Genomic DNA, 7,720 nt, shown 5'->3' with positions numbered 1-7,720 from the left:
TTCCTTTCCTTTCCTTTCCTTTCCTTTCCTTTCCTTTCCTTTCCTTTCCTTTCCTTTCCTTTCCTTTCCTTTCCTTTCCTTTCCTTTCCTTTCCTTTCCTTTCCTTTCCTTCCTTCCCTTCCCTTCCCTTCCTTCCCTTCCCTTCCCTTCCCTTCCCTTCCCTTCCCTTCCCTTCCCTTCCCTTCCCTTCCCTTCCCTTCCCTTCCCTTTCCCCTTCCCTTTCCCCTTCCCTTCCCTTCCCTTCCCTTCCCTTCCCTTCCCTTCCCTTCCCTTCCCTTCCCTTTCCCCTTCCCCTTCACTTTCCCCTTCCCTTTCCCCTTCCCCTTCCCTTTCCCCTTCCCTTTCCCCTTCCCTTTCCCCTTTCATTTTTCCTTTCCTTTCCCCTTCCCTTTCCCCTTTCATTTTTCCTTTCCTTTCCCCTTTCCTTTCCCCTTTCATTTTTCCTTTCCTCTCCCCTTTCCCCTCTCTGCTGGGTGCCAAGACTGCAAGGAGGGTCACCCCACCACCTTCCATTGCAGCACTGGCACAGACACTGTGACATGGGAACAGGCCAGAGAAAATTAGCTACTTTTAAAAAGCCCATTATCACTGATGGGTATAATGGTGCCCTCCTCCACAGCTGCGAAAGGACAGAGACGGCAGTGTGTAGCTTTATGTGTTCATCATATATGGATCATGTTTTATTAATCTGGGCAAATACATTTACTTGTATGTCTTTTATCTATTTTCTACTAGAATCCTTTATAGCATTTCAAGCTGATCACCATTTTTTCCCAAATGTACTGGTGAGCACACAGGCAAACACTTTTTAAAAACACTCCTCCCAGACATAAGTTGAAATGTTCTTGTTTGTTACAACATTTCGGGGTGGCAGGAGTGCGGATCCAAAGCATATCGTTATTGGAATCTTTGTATGTCTTGAGCATATGACTTTGTTTCTACCTTCATTCTGTGTGTGGGACCGTCTGCTGCTGAGCCAATGGGGGAAGAACTGTACATCTCCAGCTCCTCTCTAGCCAGAAGTCACTTGAAGGGAATCACTTCCAGACTTCTGGGGAATCAGCATCGTGAAAAATACTGGCCCAGGTCTGTAAAACATGCAGATCACTTACATCACTTGGGTGCATTGAGGAGGAGAGCTCTGGGCAAAACCCTGCTCTGGGCTGTCAGCAAGAGACAGAGGTAGATAGTTTCTAGTTTCCCTGAACGCAGCCAGTTTGCTAACGGGAGAAGGAAGTTGAGATTCCTTCCTACAAACAGAGCAAGATATAAAACCGAACTGGTGCCCGTATTTTGCTTGCCAGGGAGTGAATTTCTCTCATGCGACTGCGTGGGGCCAGTTCTGCTGCCTTCCTCCGTCCAGCAGCTCGTTGGCTGGGTGCCTTACCCTGCAGCTGCCCAGCTCCCCGTGCCGCTGCACAGAGGCTCAGCCCTGGCCCTAGCTCTGAGGTGCGTTCTCAGCACTGGGATGGGAAGGGCATCTGAGGAAGGGCGACTAGGAAAGAGGTGGGGAGATGTGTCAGTGTTGGTTGACAAAAGTGGACCTCTTGCTTCCTCCACTTGCTGTTTACTTGGAGGGGAGGACAGGAGATGCATCATGACTTTCTGGATGTCTAGCTTATTTAAAAAACCAGATGAAAAGTGAAAATATCATAAATTTTTAGGGCAAACCCATTGCAGATCACTCCAGCCCCTTTATTCCTGCTGCCCAAATGAGGAGCTGGGTGAGCCACTGGTGCAGTCTGTGAGGAGAGACCAGGTCATTCCTAGAGGAGCGTGTCCATTTCAACAACTGCTTGCCTTTTTCCCACGGTGTTGCTAATAGAAGAGTGTGCCTCTCCCTCTCTGGAAGGGAGAAGCGGAGGGAAGGCTGCCTTCTGCATGGGCCTGGGGGAGTCTATTTCTGCTTTGCTGTTCAACAGAAAAATCCTCCAGACAAGAAAGCAAGAAAGCCAGAAAGCTTAGATGGCAAGAAAGGTTAGAAGGGACCTTCAGAAGCTACAGAAAACATCCGATCTTTTTGTCTTGCTCTAGTTTTTAACATAAGCAGATTTTTTTTTTTTAATATCGCCCCTCCCTGCGCCAGGCTGCCGTGATGCCCACTGCCAGCAAGGGCCTGGTAGACCCAGGTGTCCCAGACAGCTCTGTGCCATGTTGAGCCACTGTATCAGCCCTGGCAAAGGGCAACCAGCCCTCGATGGCTGCTTTAACTCTTTTTGCCAGAAAGACTTCTTTCTCCTACAAGTCTGGTGGCCAAAGAACTTTTGTTTATTTTCTCAATGGCCCTTCAATCACACCCCCTGCCCACGGGCCCTGGGCCTCCAGTTAAGCTCAGGACTGGGCCCTCAGTCCCTGCCTGAACTGTGCTGTAACTGTGCCTGTCTCCAGCTCGGCCACAACCATGTCTGTGCCTGGCCACGGCACAGACCCTGACCCGCAAACTGACTTGCCAGCTGGACCTGGGACCTGCCTGGTGATCGCTGGGCCCGATCCTGACCTGTGGATGGAATTCCCAGCCTGGCCTTGGACCTGCCTCCCCACTGCGGTCCTGCTTGGCCATCTGGACCCTCCGGTGCACCCAGCCAGCATCCCTGGTCTGCCCCTGTGCCTCCCTGGGGCAGCGTGGGGCTCAGCCCTGCCCTGCCAGCTGCGTTCCGCACACAGTCCTGTCCCTTCGGGAGCTGCCGGCCGCGGCTCCCCGGCAGCGATGCTGGATTTACCAGCTCAGGGACAGGGAGAGGTGGCAGATGTTGGTCCTGTCTTCCGTGGGGCAGCTCTGTGTAGGGGGGTTCTTGGACGCAAGAGATCATCTTGGAAAAGCTCTTTCAGCAATCACTATTCAAATATAAGCTGCACAGACTTGTTTGAAAAGCTGTTATCAAATATTTTCCCCATTGTAGTCCCACGAAAATATGCCTTTTCTTCTTAAGAAACACAGAAGTTGTCAAGTTTACCTTCCTCACTTTTTCCAGAGGATGCCCTGGTCCATTCAGAGAAGGACATCAGTGGCTCTTGTATTGTAACAGGTCATTTCTTTAGTGGAGAAGACCTATCTTCAGCGCATTCATCAAGCATCAGAGCTAGCAAATGCTAACTCAGTCTCAAACGCTCTGCCTAAAACCACCAAGACTTCTGATCCGATTTCTGTCTCTTGGGATCCTTCTCTCACATGTCACCAGAGAATTTAATTATCTATGTGGAAAGACAAGTGGGCTTTTTTAGGAGGTCTTTACATAAAGTAGTTAAAATAGTCGCCAGCTCAGCTCAACCAGCCTTTCTTTGGTTTGTGAGGATCAGTCCATTTCCCTCTTTATTTGTATAAAGCTGGTAGGTGTCTCCATACTGTTCTGTTACTTTACAGACTGAATTGTCTTATCTATAAAACAGCAAAGTAAACAAGCCTTTGGCGTTTGACCTTTGAATTAAAATGTGCCTGGGACATCCTGAAAATCTTACTGAAAGCATCTGGTGGTTTAAAGGAGCTAATTAAATTCATCAGCACATATAGGATCAGCATTTTCACGGTTTAAAGGGTCAGAGAAGAAAGTACAGTCAGAATCACCAAACAAGCGATTAATGAGATTCCAAAAAAATGTCAGGGCTGGCAGAGGAGCGGGGCTGGGAGGCGGCTGCAGGCCGGTGCGGGATGGATGCCCTCCCCATCCACAGTGTGGGACGCTCCCCAGCCCTGGCGCTGGCCACAGCCACGCTGATCTGCTGCTGGGAGGGGAGTGGGCTGCCTTAGGCACCATTTTTAGAGCCAGAGACGTAAAAACTCTCAGTCTGGAGTGGCAGAGCTGGGCTACATCGCAGGAGGTGCTGGTTTCTGCCCTGAGCTCCCGCGCACAGACGGAGCTTCCCTGCGGTGCTGGGGCCAGGGCTTGCACCTGCCCTGGGGCTGGCATCGGGCTGCGCACTGGAGTGGTGGGGCACAGTGGGTCCCGGCCCCATGGGGGGCCAGCACCGTTGCCCCAAATCCTGCTGAGAGCCCCCGTGCAGGGCAGTGTGGTGGCCAGGGCACCGCTGCAAATCTGTCCTGCCCTGAGCAGGAGCCTGATCCTCACCACGCTGGAGGCGGCTGCCCTGCTCCCTGCCAGCACCTGCATGGCTCATCCCTCCAGCACCGGCTGTCCTTGTCCTCAGACACCAGCTGCAGGCCTGGGGAGGCACGCGGGTAGGAGGTGGCAGGGCCACACGGGGTACACGTCACCGGGCACGCAGCTCTCTAGCTGCTTAGCCCTGGGGACAGATCATGGGGGAGCCTGGAGCAGGGCGGGCAGGCAGACAGGCAGCACACTGACTCTGCTCCAACTCTTCAGAAAAAGGAAAGAAGGTCTTTCTTCAAGGTCTTTCTCCAACGTCTTGCACTACACAACCTTTCTCCTAAGGCTGCTGGAACCTTAAGAGGCAGCCACTGCATGTGTGTGCATGTGTGCTGGTGTGTGTGTACAGGGATGCACTTGTGTGTGTACAGGGATGCACTTGTGTGCATACGTGTGCACAAATGCACGTGTACATATGTGCATGCACCTATGCACATGTGTGCCTGTATGTCTGTATGTGTGTGTGTCTCTGTGTGTGTGTGTGTGCTGCACGGAAGAGGAGCAGATTAAAGCGTTAGGTCACATGGGAGCTACTGCTGGACGGACCCTACCTGGGATTTGGGTTCTTAGAGTTAATAGGATCGCTGGAGCTCAAGGCTGTCATCCCATCAAGATAAATGTCTCTAGTGCCCACTTTTAAGCAATCCGAATTCAATTAGGCTAATTGGAAAACAAGTAAAGAAGGATTGCATTAATATAGCCTTATAGCATGAACCTCCACTCCCTCCCTCCAGAAGGATGGCTGAGCATGGTGAGCCTAACTGTCGGAGCCCTCGCACCAGGCCCGTGCTGCTCACCACCCAGAAAGGGCTGCCCCGCTCCCAGAGCAGCCACGTCTGATTCCATACCCACAGCCAGGATGGCACCGGCGGCAGCACCAGGCCCATGGAGGCTCAGGCACTGTGCTGCACGGGAGCTTGCTCAGCACTCCCTGTGGGATTCCTGCACGCCACAGAGCACCTTGGAGTGCTGGAGAAAACACAACCAACTCTCCTAGGGGCAGATAAAGAAAAATCTCACCAGAAAAAAAGCAGGAGGTGACTGTCCAGGTATGAGTGATGCACTGATGGGAGGAGGCAGCAGCTTCCTCATACATCATGCTTTCAAGAAGGTGTGCACTGAGGAACTCCTGGGGAGAAAAAAAGCAAAGCCAGTTTTTTCAGTTTTTAACAATCTGTTGGATGATACAGAGTATACAAACTGCAGCAGGGTACAAGTTCCTGCTGGGTGAATATTTCCCCCTTTTCCTTGTGCCCCCCCCCCCATCGATTATTTGCTGTCTGACCATGAAAGTCCTGTTTATCTTTCAGGGAGGCACTCCCTGCTGCACATCACTGGTCGTGAGAGTGATGTCCCACCTGCAGAGTGACTTCAGCTTCAAATGTCTGCTCTGCAAGCCAGTAATTATTTCAGCTTGACATGAAGAAAAGACAGGAGGAAAGGAAGCAAGAATCTGTGGCATTTTATGGTACTGATTACATTGTGCAAAGCCACGTCCCATACATATGCCTCAACAGCACCAACAGGATCAAAACTATTCCCTTTTAGTCTTCACTACGCATGCACAGGAAGGAGGTTGTGCTTTAGAGGTTGTCCATCTTGAGAATTTTTGTTAGCTTCCAAAGATAATTTCAGCAGTAATTGTTGTAACAATACATTGCAAAAAAAATAAAAAAGGTGATGGAATGGGGGCTCCCTTTTGGAAAGGCAAGTAACAAATCCCACCTATTTCATTCCCTAATGAATACTCTCAAATTTGATCCTGATTGCCCCTGTAAATTTCCAAAGGTAAATGGTCTTTGCGAAGCTGTGATGTACCACAGGATCAATTTCTGAGGCTTCATACTAGTATGACATATGTCCCAGGGGACTCCGTGGCAGCAGGGGATTTGGCTAACAGCCAGTACCTTAGACCCAAAGGGAAATGTTCAGGCAGTTACCTACCTTTGCCATCCTAAACTCTCTGTGTTAGTCTCTGATTATCAGAGGAACTGTTAGATAACTGCTCCTCCCTCCCCAGAGCAGTGTGATGCCTCATGCGCGTGTCAGGGCACCACAGTCTGTGCCTGAAGCACGGCAAGAGAGAAAAGATCTGGAGCTGGAAGAGTCAGAGCTGCTCTCTGCTCTGCTACAGGGTTGTGGGTTTTTTTCAGATTTTTACAGATTGTGACCAAGGGAGTTGCTTCCTCTTTCGACAACTCCACTCCCCTGCAAGAAGGATGCTACAGTGAGAAATGCAGTTCCATACAGCAAATACAACTGTAATAATCTACTGCCGAGGAAAGAAGATCCTTCTCTATTAGGGAGGAAAGTCTCTCGTGTACTGTGTGGAATGTGTACCCTGCTTTGGGGGTGGAAATTTTTTTGCTGTACATTCACATTGTGATTAAGAGCAAAAAATTTGAGTCTTGTCCCTGTATTTGACAATTTTGACAGGTGCCCTAAAAGCAGCATCTGTGCCAGGACCCAGTGCCCTTTATGGCACTTTCTGCCAAATCAGAGTCTGGCTGAAGGGTTTCTGCTCCTTCGTCTCACCTTGCTATCTTTTTTTGCTACAACAAGGAAAAACGATTCCCAAGTTTGCCCAGGGCTTCTGGAGGGACAGGCGTGTTTTGTGCTGGTTGTGAGTGCCATAAAACCCCAGCTCCAAATTAGAAGAAATTAGGGACATTGCACAGTTCATTCATCTTCACTAATAGAGTTCTTGGGAAATACACATGTAGATTAAAGGAACACAATGGCCCCTGGCTGATTGCTTTGAGTACCCTCCAATGCCCCTACAATGGTATTGACTTGCTTTTCATATTGTGCACAAAAGCCACACTAACCTTTTCTTGTCTCTTCTGTTGGCCTCTTCCCTCTTTGCCAACGGATGGCTGAGTTCTTTCGGCCTCAATCCCCCCCCCCCCCCCCCCCCCCCCCCCCCCCGAGGCAGTCAGTGAAGGCAAACTTCACCTGGAGCTAGTAGGAAAAGCTGAGCACTTCTGAAAGGAATTAACTTTGGGACATCAGACCATAAACCTTAAAAAGGTGTGGGCATGGGCAGAGGCAAGCACTGCCAATCTTTGTTTTGAAGCAATTCCTCTGGAAAAATCTACACAAAATGCATCCTGTTGGGGCAGGGGGGGAAGCAAAAATGAAGATTTGTGGAGAGAGGTCATACCTTTTATTAGTCTACCTAATATATCTGGAAGAAGCAGCAGCAGTGGTGTTTTTCATTCACGTACACTCTCTTCAGGCTTGAAATGGAAGCATCTTCAAAGCTAAGTGCAGGCTGAAAACCACTCTGGATGTTACTGTGTTTGTCACTTCAACCAGCTGGGACAAAAGACAGCTGGTGCCTCAAAAGAACTGGCAAGTGCTAGCATAAAAAGTGATAAAGTGACGGAAAGAGAAAAGCAGGAAAAATATTGACGCAGGAAGGAGTATGTTGGAGGCCAGAGACACGATGCCGTTGCCTGGTTAGTACTGTGCTGAGTCCATGTCCTCCACCAAGCCAAGTACAAAGCAAGGTGTGGGATTTGGCTCTCTGCCTTACCTCCAAAAGCATTTTGTAGATCTCCCATGAAGCCATGGCCTGCCCTCTAGCCTCCCAGCCCCACTCACGCCGTGGAGGA

This window comes from Gymnogyps californianus, chromosome Z, assembly GCF_018139145.2.
Source record: "Gymnogyps californianus isolate 813 chromosome Z, ASM1813914v2, whole genome shotgun sequence".
Lineage (NCBI taxonomy): Eukaryota > Metazoa > Chordata > Aves > Accipitriformes > Cathartidae > Gymnogyps > Gymnogyps californianus.
Note: the sequence above shows the minus strand (reverse complement) of the source record.